We start from the raw sequence: 14642 nt of genomic DNA on the forward strand, positions 1-14642 counted from the left end.
CTTTAAAAGTTATGTGCCAGGGCAAGGATGACGACCAATCAGGTATGTCCAACCTGTAGTCCCCTGGGGCCGAGGGTAGGCATGAACGCACCCAACACAAAACCGTTAACTTTTTAAAAACGTAATGAGATTTTCTTGGAACTCAATTACACGATTCTTGGGCATGAATTTTGTAGATGACAATGTCATGTCAAAAACTTTTTTTTTTCCCTTCAGTGCTGAGGCTTCACGCATATTAAGCAAATACTCTATCACTGAGCTATATTGCACCCAAAAAATATTATAGTCCACAATGCCACAATCAGTTACAACCCAGGTTAAATAAGAGTCCACTTATTGGGGGCTGGAGAGATGGCTTAGTGCTAAGGCGCTTGCCTGCAAAGCCAAAGGACCTTGGTTCCATTCCCCAGTGTCATCAGTCAGATGCACAGGGTGGCACATGCATCTGGAGTTCATTTGCAGTGGCTGGAAGCCCTGGCATGTCCATTCTCTCCTCTCTCTTTCCCTCTCTCAAATAAATAAATAAAAATAATTAAAAAAAAAAAAGAGTCCATTTACTGGCTGTTCTGGGAAAACCCAGTAATTCTTGAGAAAATGTATTCTGAGTTTCCAGGGGATACTAAGTGACTGTATACAGAGGACACTGTCTGCCCTTTGCTGTCAAGAGTCCCCAAAGAGAAAGAAACTCAGGAAGGTCTTCTGTACATTTTTCCTTGATTCCCTCTCATACCTGAGTTGGTTGGAGTAAGGGCATCCTTCAGGAAGCAGGGAACGCTGGGAAAGGGTGAAGAAGTGGTCTTAACCCCTAGCATCCCCTTGGGACCACAGGTTTTCCTGGGCCCCAGAACAACAATCCTCTCTGTCTGTCCCTCTGAGTCGCCTTTTCCTCCTTGAGCCCCAGGTCAGCACAGTCTCTTCCTCTCCCCCTCTCTCTCCATTTATGGGTGAACTGTTTCATCAGCTAAGCCCAAGGGAATGGTCCTTCATGTATAGGAAAGAATAATACAAGTCTCTACTAATTATGTTTACTGGTGAATTAGTAAATGAAATACGAATTAATATACTCAAAACCAAGGAGAGAGATTGGACAGAAATGATTAACAATTTTCTACATACACTAATTGCTGTCCTATTTTTTCTTTTTCTTTTTTGTAATTTATTTTTCAAGGTAGGGTCTCACTCTAGCTCAGGCTGACCTGGAATTTACTAGGTAGTCTCAGGGTGGACTCGAACTCAGGGTGCTTCTCCTACCTCTGCCTCCTGAGTGCTGGGATTAAAGATGTGCACAACCACACCCAGCAGCTGTCCTATTTTTTTTTTCAATCTTTTTTTGGGGGTTGAGGGATTTTTTTTTTAAATTTTTATTTATTTATTTGAGAGCGACAGACACAGAGAGAAAGACAGATAGAGGGAGAGAGAGAATGGGTGCACCAGGGCTTCCAGCCTCTGCAAATGAACTCCAGACGCGTGCGCCCCCTTGTGCATCTGGCTAACATGGGACCTGGGGAACCGAGCCTCGAACCGGGGTCCTTAGGCTTCACAGGCAAGCGCTTAACCGCTAAGCCATCTCTCCAGCCCGAGGGATTATTTTTTTTCTCTCTTTTTTTGTTTGTTTTTTGAGATAGGATCACACTCTAGCCCAGGCTGACCTGAAATTCGCTGGCCTTGAACCCATGGTGATACTCCTACCTTTGCCTCCTGAGTGCTGGGATTAAAGGTGTGCACCACCACAGCCAGCTTATTTTATTTTTTGAAGCAGGGTCTCACTCTAGCCCAGGCTGAATTGGAACTCACTCTGTAGCCCCAGGCTGGCATTGAACTCAGGGCAAACCTTCTACCTCTGCCTCCTGAGTTCTAGGATTAAAGGTGTCCACCAGCACACTTAGCTTACTTATTTTTGAAGTATTCACTTTTGCTCGTTGGTACATTTTATTTTTTAAGAATATTTTCTTGGGCTGGAGAGATGGCTTAGCGGTTAAGCGCTTGCCTGTGAAGCCTAAGGACCCCGGTTCGAGGCTCGGTTCCCCAGGTCCCACGTTAGCCAGATGCACAAGGGGGCGCACGCGTCTGGAGTTCGTTTGCAGAGGCTGGAAGCCCTGGCGCGCCCATTCTCTCTCTCTTCCTCTATCTGTCTTTCTCTCTGTGTCTGTCGCTCTCAAATAAATAAATAAAAAATTTTTTAAAAAAAGAATATTTTCTTTATCAGAGAAAGGGAGAGAGAAAAGCAGACAGAAAGAGTATGAGCCGGCGAGAGCCTCCTGCCCCTGAAAATGAACTCCAGGCACGTACAATACTTTGTGCATCTGGCTTTACACGGGTACTGGGGAATCAAACCTTGTCCATCAGGCTTTGCAAGCAAGCACCTTTAACCACTGAGCAATCCCCCCAGGCCCTATTGGCACATTTTAAATGTTTCGTTTTAAACCTTTTTTCTGATTCTGTTACTTTTTCTGGTAAGAACCCTTAGAAACTTTGTTCAGGAAGGCAAGGTTAAAACGAAGATTACAGTGTTCTTGTTCATAGAGCCAGGGATGGATAAACATCCTGGTGAGAGTCTGTCTTCGGGCGGGAATCAGAGCCAACCCTGGATCAGCGGAGGGAACATGGTCGTTACAATGGAGCCTGGTAAGCGGTAGAAGAGAGACCAAGGGAAACACGATCAAGAAACAGCAGGATTCTCTGAGGCCTCCCTCCTCCCTCCCCATGTGGAAGAGGTCCCCCAATAAGCCTGAACTCCCTGTGAGATGCAGAGCAAATGACACCCATCACTTCCATCTTTCATTTTTTACTATATATATTTTTTATTTATTTGAGAGAAAGAGGCAGAGAAAGAGGGAGAAGCGGCATGCCTAGGCCTCCAGCCACTGCAAATGAACTCCAGACCCATGCACCCACTTGTGCATCTGGTTCACGTGGGTCCTAGGGAATCGAACCGGGGTCCTTTGGCTTTGCAGGCAAGGGCCTTAACCGCTAAGCCATCTCTCCAGCCCGCATCTTTCTTTTATTTTCTTGCTTGGTTTTGTTTTTCGAGGTAGGGCCTCACTCTAGCCCAGGCTGGCCTGGAATTCACTATGTAGTCTCAGGGTGGCCTTGAACTCATGGTGATCCTCCTACCTCTGCCTCCCGAGTGCTGGGATTAAAGGCGTGCGCCACCACACCCGGCTTCTTTTTCTTTTTCTTTTCCTTTTTCTCTTTCTTTTTCTTTTTCTTTTTGACAGCAGGTATACAAGAGAAAGTTGGCCACTTCCCAAGAATGGAGCCCCTGACAGCCACTGTGCGTCCCCTGGAGACCGCACCACGCACCAGAAACGAATCCCTGGAAGGCACCACAGCGTGGGTTCGGGAGCCCGTGACGGGGCGCACGTGGCCCGAACGGGGCGGGCATGGCTACCTCTACGTGTCCCTGCTCATCTGCGTGCTGGGGGTGACGGGGAACGCCCTCCTGATCTGGTTCCTCCTCTTCTGCGTCCAGAGGAGGCCGTTCACGGTCTACCTGCTGCACCTGGAGCCGCTGTGTCTTGCGGCTGGTGAGCGTCGTGCTGCGCTACGGGCTGCTGCTGCTGACCTGGGGCTGCCACGCGGGCACCTGCTCGCGGCCATCGCAGCGCTGCCTGTGCGCGCTCTGCCCCATCGGGTGCCAGCGCCGCCGCCCGCGCGCTGCCCTGGGCGCTCTCGGGGCTCGCGCCGGGCCCTGGAGAGCTTCTTCTGCATCATCGCGGGCTCCGCGCCGCTCTTCCTGGCCTTCGCCAAGCCCATGAAGGGGCTGCTTGCTCATCGCCATCTACCACTCCGACGCCGGCCACCGGGCCGTGCGGAGCTTCCTGCCCTACCTGCACGCGCTGCCCACCGCCGACTGCAGCGCCAACCCCGTGGTCTGCGCGGTGGTGGGCAGCCTGCGGAGGAAGGCGGGCGCGAGGTCGCTGAGAGAGGGCGCTGCAGAAGGTCTTCGAAGAGAAGCCCCTGGCAGGCCCCAGGGACAGTGGGGCACAGGCCTCGCCAACCTCCGTGCCCTTCCACTAGGAAGGACATCCCTGGTGGTGGTGGGGGGGGGGGAGGGGGATCTGCGTGATCCCAGCTTGGGGACAGGGAGCACTCTTCTGAAATGACTTCTCTAGCTGCCCACCTGGTGCCTCGCCGAGGATTAAGAACCAAAATTCCTTGGGGTTGGGGCCATGACTCAGTGGTCATAAAGGAACTTGCTTGCAGAGGCCTGGTTCATTCCCCCAGCTACCCAAAGCAAAGCCAGACCCAGAAAGTGGCTCAAGTGTCTGGCACTCCAGTGGCAAAAAAAAAGTCCTGTCGTGTGCTGGAGAGATGGCTTAAGAGCTTGCCTGTGAAGCCTAAGGACCTGGGTTCAAGGCTCGATTCCCCAGGACCCACGTTAGCCAGATGCACAAGGGGGCGCATGCATCTGGAGTTCGTTTGCAGTGGCTGGAGGCCCAGGCGCGCCCATTCTCTCTCTCTCCCTCTTTGCTTCTTTCTCTCTCTGTCTGTTGCTCTCAAATAAATAAATAAAAACAAACAAACAAACAAAAGTCCTGTCGTGCCCACCGCCTCCCACACAAACACGTATAAATAAATCTTGAAACAGGTCTCAGTCCAGCCCAGGCTGACCTGAAACTCACTTTGGCCCCAGGCTGACCTCAAACTCATGACAATCCTCTTACCTCAGCCTCCTAAGTACTGGGACGAGAGGTGTATGCCACTATACCTGGCTCAGACTGTTTAAAAAATAATAATAAAATAAATTAGGGCTGGAGAGATCACTTAGTGGTTAAGGTGTTTGCCTGTGAAGCCTAAGAACCCAGATTCGATCTCCCAGAACTGGTAAGCCAGAAGCACATGGTGGCCCATGCATCTGAATTTCATTTGCAGTGGCTAGAGGCCCTAGCATGCCCATTCTCTCTCCCTCCCTGTCTCTCTCTCTGTCTCTCTTTCATAAATAACAACAAAGTTTAAAAAGGAATAATTTCCTTTAATCCCTCCTGGAAATTAATAATAACAAGACACTGTACACTTTGCTATTGATGATTTGATAAGAGCTCTTTTTTTTTTTTTTTTTTGGTTTCCAATACTGGGGATTGACCCTTGGGCCCCAAACATGCTGGGCATGTGTCTGCTTGGGTACTGAGCTCTATCACACCCCGCCTGTACTGTGAGTTTACCGACTGCATGAGCTATCTTTGCTGTTCTGCTCTCTCAGGCGAAGGAGTGGTGCTCCAGCCCGGCAGTAGGCTATGGGGCTGAGCCAAACAGACCTGAGAATTCTGATCCCCCACCCCCAACCCATCCTTGCAACCAGAATAGCCAGGATAGTTTGTGGAAAAACTTAGTTACAGTGGGAAGAAGCCCTGATGTGCCTGTCTGTCTCTCTACCTCCCTCCTTCCTTCCCTCCTGGCTTGCAGATAATAATAAATAAAAATTTTAATAAAGAATTAATCCTGAAGCAGGGCATGAGGGCGCATGCCTTTAATCCCGGCACTCGGGAGGCTGAGGCAGGAGGATCTCTGTGAGTTTAAGGCCAATCTGAGGCTACATAGTGAATTCCAGATCAGCTTGGGCTACAGTGAAACCCTACCACAAAAAAAAAAAAAAAAAAAAATTAACCTGATGGGCTGGGGAGATGGCTCAGCAGTTAAAGGCACTTGCTTGCAAAGCCATCCAGACCCTGATTCAATTCCTCAGTATCCAAGTACCCACTTAAAGCCAGATGCACAAAGTAACACCTGTATTTGGAGTTTGTTTACAGTGGCAAGGGGCCCTGATATCCACATTCACTATCGCCAAGTAAATAAATAAATATATATATTTTTAAAAAAAACAACAACAAATAAAGGCTGGAGAGATGGCTCAGCAGCTAAGTGTCTGCCTACAGATTCCCCAGTGCTCATGTTAAGCCAGTTGCTCAAAGTATGTATGCACCTGGAGTTTGTTTGCAGTTAAGGCCCTGCTGTGCCCATTCTTTCTCTCTGCTGGGCATGGTGGTGCATGCCTGTAATCCCAGTACTTGGGAAGGTGTAGGGAGCCAATGCAGACGCGATTACAAGATGATGCTGGCTTCCCGCCAGTCTTGAGGTAAATACTTCCTCATTTAGGCAGCAACCTCCCTTGAGGTTGTGCATGCGCTTGATGCACCTTGTCCTGAGCCTATCCCGTGGCTCCTGTGGGTGGGTGAGCCTATAGCAGCCAATCAGCAGGCGCCCCATAGTCTTCTGCCCTATAAAAGCAGCTACACTCCTGCGCCCCTCGCCCCTCGCCATCAACTTTCCTGTTAACCAAGAGGCTCTCCAATAAAGTGTGATCGAGAAGGATCTTCGTCTGGTGGTCGTGCTTCTCCTGCGGGTCAGGGGGCTCGCACCAGGAAGGTAAGGTAGGAGGATCACTGTGAGTTTCAGGGCAGTCTGGGACTACAGAGTACCAGATCAGCCTGGGCTAGAGTGAGACTCTACCTCAAAAAATAACAATCAAAAAAAGTCACCCTAAAAGATAGAGAAGGCTCGGTGGCTCAAGGTACTTGCTTATAAAGCTGACAGCCTGGATTCAATTCCTTAGCACCCACATGAAGTCAGAAGCACAAAGTAGCACACGCACCTGGCGCTCATGTGCAGTGGTAGGAGCTCCCAGCATTCCCTTGCCCTCTCCCTCTGCCTTTATCTGTGTCTCTTTCAAATAAATAAAATACTTTTAAAATAAATGAAGGGCTGGAGAGATGGCTTAGCGGTTAAGCGCTTGCCTGTGAAGCCTAAGGACCCCGATTTTGAGGCTCGGTTCCCCAGGTCCCACGTTAGCCAGAAGCACAAGGGGGCGCACGCGTCTGGAGTTCGTTCGCAGAGGCTGGAGGCCCTGGCGCGCCCATTCTCTCTCTCTCCCTCTATCTGTCTTTCTCTCTGTGTCTGTCACTCTCAAATAAATAAATAAATAATTTTAAAAAAATAAAAAAATAAATTAAAATTTCAAGGCATGTCATCCTGGGGCTGTAGAGATGATTTAGCCGTGAAGACTCTTGCCTGCAAAGCCAAAGGACCAGGTTCAATCCCCAGAACCCATGTAAGCCAGATGCAGAAGGTGGTGTATGCATCTGGAGCTCATTTGCAGTGGCTAGAGGTCCTAGCTTGCCCATTCTCTGCCTGCCTGTCTGTCTGTCTCTTTTTCAAATAAATAAAGCTGGGCATGGTGGCACACGTCTTTAATTCCAACACTTGGGAGGCAGAGGTAGGAGGAGTGCTGTGAGTTTAAGGTCATCCTGAGACTACATAGTGAATTCCAGGTCAGCCTGGGCTACAGTGAGACCCTACCTCGAAAAACCAAGTAATAATAATAATAAATATTCTTTAAAAAATTTTTTTTAATGTCATCCTAGGGGCTGGGAAAATAGCTTAGCTGGTTAGGGCACTGGTTTGCAAAGTCTGGTAGCACAGGTTCAGATCCCACCTAAAACTGGATGCAAAAAGTGGTGCAAGAATCCGGTGTTTATTTGCCATGGCAAGAGGCTTTGGCACACACATACACACACGTGTTCAAATAAATGCAATTTTAAAAATAAGCCAGGCACAGCGGCACACGTCTTTAAATCCCAGCACTTGGGAGGCAGAGGTAGGAGGGTTGCCGTGAGTTCAAGGCCACCCTGAGACGACATAATGAATTCCAGGCTGGGCTAAAGTGAGACTCTACCTTGGAAAAGAAGAAAGGAAAGAAAAGAAAAATATTAAAACAAAGAAAGCCCACAATTTTTTCTAAAAGAGATGTCACCCTGTAATAATGAGAGAAAGCTTCAGAAACTCTGAAGTTTTGCTTAGGCATGGACTTTTACTTTTCCTCCTTTCCCCTCCTCCCTCCTTCCCTCTCTCCCTTCTTTCTTTAGTTTTGCTAAGACAGAGTCTTACTGTGTGGTAAGACTGGTTTCATTTCAATCCTTCTGCCTCAGCTTCCCAAGCACTGGCATTATGGGCGCGCATTACCAACCAGACCCAATTTCCTTTTCTTTCCTCTTTTCCCCTTTCCTTCCCTCTTTTCTTCTTTCTTTCCTTTCTTTGCTTAATATGGGGCATGTGCATGTCCAGGCACAAAATGTAGCACACTGAAAAATAACTTTTTTTTTTCTTAAAACGTACAAAACAAACTCATTTTTCCCAAGGTATTTCAGCATATAGCTGCTTTACAACCTCTAACTCGCCACCCCTCATCCCTCAACACATTACTGAGTGGCTGGTTTGAAATGTTGCCCATCGTTTTGGAATGGGGTGCTTTCTTTTTTTATTACAAAGAAAACATTCTGTGGTAGTCCCAGGGCGCTGCTGATGGACTTCGATATTTTAAGCTGAGTCTCGACCACTTTTCGGTACTATTTATAGATTTGTTCATCCAGTCATTTTCCAACCAGGATAATCCTGCAGCCCATTTGCTTTTCACATAATAAATTCATAAATGTAAATCCACTTATGTAGGGATTTTACTGACTGTTCTGGGACTTGGTAGCTTTTGGGCCATTCCAACAAATAATAAGAATTCACATCGTAAGTCATGCTTTTTCATATGGCCTCAAATTTATGGCAATCCTTCCTCTTCTGCTTCCCAAGTGCTGGGATTAAAGGTGTGTGCCACCACGCCCTGCCATAACTTATTTTTTAAAATATTTTTATTTATTTGAAAGTACAGGGAGCAAGATAGACGGGGGTGGGGAAGAGAATGGGCATGCCAGACCTCTTGCCATTGCCAGACATATGTGCCACTTTGTGCATCTGGCTTCCCATGGTATCTGCAGGCTATGCAAGCAAGCATCCTTAAAAACTAAGCCATCTTGAAGCTGGGCGTGGTGGCGCACACCTTTAATCCCAGCACTCGGGAGGCAGAGTTAGGAGGATCGCCATGAGTTCGAGGCCACCCTGAGACTCCATAGTGAATTCCAGGTGAGCCTGGGCTAGAATGAGACCCTACCTTGAAAAAGAAAAAACAAACAAACAAAACAACAACAACAACAAAAAACTAAGCCATCTCCCCATCTCAGTAAGTCATAATTTAAAAAGTATAAACATAAGCCGGGCGTGGTGGTGCACACCTTTAATCCCAGCACTTGGGAGGCTGAGGTAGGAGGATTGCCATGAGTTCGAGGCCACCCTGAGACTACATAGTGAATTCCAGGTCAGCCTGGGCTACAGCAAGACCCTACCTCGAAAAACCAACCAAACAAAACAAAACAAAAAGTATAAACATGACAATGGCTTAGTGTCAGTTTACACATGAAATGTTCAATGAAAGAGAAAAAACTGTTGAAATACCAATAGATCAACCGGTTAAGTCCCTGGTGGGTAATCTCTAATCCCGCTGTGAACACGCATGAACTACCCATAAACACAAGAAATGCTGGAACTCACCTGAAACCAAATGTAAATTAAGATAGCCAAAGGGGGAGACCAGAAGGCCTGAGAGGACTGGCTCACCTGGAGTTTGATTCTCCTGCACCCATGTAAACAGCTGGGCATGACCACACGTACCTATAATGCCAGTCTTGTGGCAAGTAGAGACTGGAGAATCGCTGGGGCTCTCAGCCAGTGAGACCCAAACCAGTACCACTGAGTCCAGTGAGAGACTGTCTCAAGGAAACAGCCTACGCCTCTACACACGTGCGCATGGGGTGCACACATCTGCACACACGCATGAATACATCACAGAGCACATCACAAACTACACACACACACACACACACACACACACACACACACACTGTTACAGAGTGGAGACAGACATGGTGGTGCATGCCCTCGATCCCAGCACTCAGAAGGCAGGAGCTGGAGGATTACCAGTTCAAAGCTACCCTAAGCTACATAGTAAAACACTCTCTCACGATAAATAAAACTAGCAGAATATGGTTTTGACCCATACAAATGGCAAAGCCTAAAATAAATGCAATTGCAACCTTTTTTCTTTTATCATGGTGCCCCATAGGAATCAAAGTCAAACCCCAAGCCTATTGTGTGTCTTAACGAGCCAGGCAGTGAGCGAGGCGTCCCAGACACCTGAGTCCAGGTGTCTGGAAGACAGTTTGGTGGTTTCTGCCTCTCTGCAACCAGCAATGGGTGTGATTTGATGAGACACTGGACAATCTCTCCATGTTGTAAATAGATCCTGAACCTGCCTCTGGCCCCACTGACTTCTCAGCTGCGAATACAGCCTCAGAACCCCATCCTTTTCCAACTTGCAGTACCCATGTAAACCAGATGCACAAGGTGGTACATGTCTGGAGTCCATTTGCAGTGGCTGAAGGCCCCAGTGTACCTATTCTATCTCGCTATCAGCCTCTCTCTCTCTCTCAAATAAGTGAATAAATAAAATATTTAAAAATACATATATACATACACACACAAAAGTCTGTTATGTGGCTTTCTGGAACAGTTAAACATAAGTTGTAGGTTTGTTTCTAAGCTTTGTGGCGTTAAAAATAAAAAGGGAGGGCTGGAGAGATGGGTTAGTGGTTAAGATGTTGCCTGCAAAGCCAAAGGACCCAGGTTCAATTCCCCAGGACTCACGTAAGCTCAATGCACAAGGTGGCGTATGAGTCTGGAGTTTGCAGCAGTTGGAGGCCCTGATGTGCCCATTCTCTCTATCTGCCTTTCTCTCTCTCTAAAATAAATAAATAAAAATAAAATATTAAAAAATAATAAAAAAGGGGAAGGAGGTTATTACCATGGGATATTTTTTATAACCATGGAAAATGTTAATAAAAATTAAATAAATAAATAAATATTAAAAAAATAATAAAAAGAGGGCTGGAGAGATGGCTTAGTGGTTAAGGCACTTGCCTATGAAGCCTAGAACTCATGTTCAAATCTCCAGATCCATGTAGCCAGCTGCACAGTGATGTAGCACAGAGTAAATTCCAGGACAGCCTGGGCTAGGGTGAGACCCGACCTCAGAAAAATCCATCACAAATGGCTTAGCGGTTAAGCGCTTGCCTGTGAAGCCTGAGGACCCCGGTTCGAGGCTCGATTCCCCAGGACCCACGTTAGCCAGATGCACAAGGGGGCACATGCATCTGGAGTTCGTTTGCAGTGGCTGGAGGCCCTGGCGCGCCCATTCTCTCTCTGCCTCTCTCTCTCTCTCTCTCTCTGTCACTCTCAAATAAAATAAATAAATAAATGAACAAAAAAAATTAACAAAAAAGAAAAATCTATCACAAATAAACTTGTTAAACTTTATGAATTAATAATATTTTTCAGGATTAGGGTTTGTGTGTGTGTGTGTGTGTGTGTGTATGTGTGTGTGGTGGGTGATTGTGTAGTGTACACACATGTATGTGCACTTGTTGGCATGTAGGCATACATGCAGAGGCCAGAGCAAAGCACTGGTTGTCCTCTATCGCTCTTCCATGTTGTTTTCTTGAAGACAGTTTCTCACTGGACCCGGAGCTGCCATTTTTACCCATGGAGCACCTCCCAAGCCCTCAAGGACTGGTTTTCATTGGTAGTAATCAATCCAGGGCTCTGCTCTGCTCGCAGATAATGATCCAGAAGTGATGGCTAATGCCTTACTCTCTGGAAGTCTCTCGTAATCACCAGTCTCATATAGTAACTATAGAGGGTGAAGGCCATTTAACTCTTCTGTTCCATTTTCAATTTTATTTTTTTCAAAGTAGAGTCTTACTCTAGCCCAGGCTGACCTGGAATTCACTATGGAGTCTCAGGATGGCCTTGAACTCACTGTGATCCTCCTGCCTCTGCCTCCCGAGTGCTGGGATTACAGACCTGTGCCACAACACCTGGCCTTAATATTTTTATTTATTTATTTGCGAGCAGAGAGAGAGAAAGAGAGTCCAGAGTAAATAGGTAGGCCAGAGCCTTCTGCCGCTGCAAAGGAACTCTATGCATGCACCCATTTGTGCATCTGGCCTTACGTGGGTACTGGGGAATTGAACCAGGGTTGTCATGTTTTGCAGTCAAGTGCCTGAATTGCTGAGCCATCTCTCCAGCACCTTTATTTATTTATTTATTGGGGTAGGGTCTCACTCTAGCCCAGGCTGACCTGGAATTCTCAATGTAGTCTCAGGGTGGCCTTGAACTCACAGTGATCCTCTTACCTCTGCCTCCCGAGTGCTGGGATTAAAGGTGTGTGCCACCACGCCCTTCTCTCTCTCTCTCTCTCTCTCTCTCTCTCTCTCTCTCTCTCTCTCCCCCTCTCTCCCTCTCCCTCTCTCTCTCTCGACTTAATTAATGTCATAGGGATCGGATTGAAGATCACAAAAGGGAAAATGTTTTCAATGAGCCTTGCTTCAGGTGTTTGAGAATCTAGTCCATTAAAGCACCTGTTGTAACTACCTTCATGTTGCTGGCACAAAGAACCCAACCAAAGGCAGCTAATGGAGAGTGTTCATTTTGGCTTTAGGGACCTGAGGGGAAGCTCCATGATAGCAGGGGAAAGATGACGTGAGCAGAGGCTGGATTTCACCCTTGGCTGTCCTCCATGGCATGGTTCCTCTTCATCCTGTCCCCTGCCCTTGGTCTAGATGAGCTGCTATGGAAAGGGGGCGCCTGCCCAGACAGATGCACAGAGATCACTTGGGAGGTGAGAGGTGAGGACTAGATCCAGGTGGGCTTCTGAAGACAGGAAGAAGCCTCCAAAACCAGCTGTTCCACTGTGCGTCCACACTGTCCACTGTGGGCTCCTCCTGAGCCCCATCTGGATATGTTCAATAAAATTGACTAGAAGGAAGAGGTCAGTTTGGTAGAGAGAAATATTGAGATGGATTTATTTCGGGGGGGGGTGACAGGAATTTATTAGAGAAGGGTTAGTACCCCAAAAATGAGCATGGCAGGGTCACCAAGCCTGAGAGAGGCTTCTGCTTCCAGTGTTTTGGGGGAGAAGGGGATGTTTTACTCCACGTGACTCAGATCCCATACTAGGAGCCACGGAGGCACTGGTTAGAACTTAAGGCCATAACCCAAGACCAACGAGGGTTTCCCTGGTCACAGGGGTAGCGGTTGGGGTGAGCAGAAAAGCATTATTCTTTTAACTTTTTATTGGCAACCTCCATACATACAGACAATACCATAATCCCCTCCACCATCCTCTCTTTCCGCCCTTCCCATACACCTCCTCCACTGAATTCCTTCTTTACAAGTAGTCCTTTTTGAAGAATTGCTGCGAGTTCAAGTCCAGCCTGGGACTACAGAGCGAGTGCCAGGTCAGCCTAGGCTAGAATGAGACCCTGCCTCGGAGAAAAAGAAAACAATGCAGCCAGGCGGGTGAGGTGGCACACGCCTTTAATCCCAGCACTCAGGAGGCAGACGTAGGAGGATCGCTGTGAGTTCGAGGCCACCCTGAGACTACATAGTGAATTCCAGGTCAGCCTGGGTTAGAGTGAGACCCTACCTCAAAAAACCAAAAGAAGCCGGGCGTGGCGGCGCACACCTTGACTCCCAGCACTCGGGAGGCAGAGGTAGGAGGATCGCTGAGAGTTTGAGGCCACCCTGAGACTACATAGTGAATTCCAGGTCAGCCTGAGCCAGAGACCCTACCTCGAAAAACCAAAAAAAAAAAAAAAAAAAAAAAAAAAAAAAAAAAAACCCAAAAGAAAACAACACAATCAATTCAATAATAGTGAAAAGAAAACAATGAATGTCCAAGATGGACTAGCCCTCCTGTGCTTTGGTGCCATGCTGAGAGAGTAACTTACAATTCAAGGTGGTCTCAGCTCGGCTCGGCTCCTCTGCTTGGTCTGCCCGCGCCTCTCCTCACTAGGGCACAGGGTACACCAGAGTTCCACTCCCCCTCACCCAGCCTGGCTGGGGTGGGAGGTGGGGAGAGGGTAACGCCGTTTCTTGGTTTGGGAGGCTTTTCTCTGTTTATCTCTGCTTTATAGTTTGGGGTAACTTCTCGCTCTGATGACTTGCATGGTTTTCCTCTGGTTTCTGAATCTGCCATGTATGGTTTCTTCCCAAGTTTCCCTACACAAGCTCCCAGGTTTTACCTCCCACATGTCTGCAGCTTCTCTTTATAAGCCTCCGTTTTTCTTAAGTCCACGTGGTTGTAGCTTTACTCCAGCTTTTTCCCAAAAATACTCAATTTCTCTTAAATGAACCTTACAAACTGTGCAGTGTTTCCACATGAAAGCCTTTTACCTAAACCCCACAATCTGTGAGTTCTCCCTTAAATTTACCACACAATTTGTGATTTTACCCTCAATAAACTTAATAATTCATAATTTTAAAAAACAGAATGGGGCTGGAGAGATGGCTTAGCGGTTAAGGCATTGCCTACAAAGCCTAAGGACCCCAGTTTGATTTCCCAGGACCCACATAACCCAGATGCACATGTGTCTGGAGTTTGCAGTGGCTGGAGGCTCTGTTGTGCCCATTCTCTCTCTTTTTTTGTCTCTCAAATAAATAAATAAATAAAAATTTTAAAAATAGACTGGAGAGTAGTTGGAAAGAAGGGATTGGGGGGGACAAGGGAGGGAGGCAAAAGAGGGCTGCGGGAGGCGTTATGATCATGATATAATGCGTATATGTATGGAGCTTGTCAATAACAAAAAATTTAAATGCTGTCTGAATTGCTGACAAGTCATTTGAAAAAAAAAAAAGAGAGACTTGAAATGAATCTTGGCTTGGGATTAGGACAGAATTTCCAACAATTTCTGAAACGGCCCTAA

The 14642-nt window shown here is 47.2% G+C and overlaps 1 pseudogene; it reads left to right on the forward strand.

Annotated features, from left to right (window-relative positions):
• The first annotated feature begins 3237 nt into the window (after nt 1-3237).
• LOC105944761 lies at nt 3238-4020 on the forward strand (annotated as a pseudogene).
• The last annotated feature ends 10622 nt before the right edge of the window (nt 4021-14642 follow it).

Source organism: Jaculus jaculus, chromosome 9, assembly GCF_020740685.1.
Source record: "Jaculus jaculus isolate mJacJac1 chromosome 9, mJacJac1.mat.Y.cur, whole genome shotgun sequence".
Taxonomy (NCBI): domain Eukaryota; kingdom Metazoa; phylum Chordata; class Mammalia; order Rodentia; family Dipodidae; genus Jaculus; species Jaculus jaculus.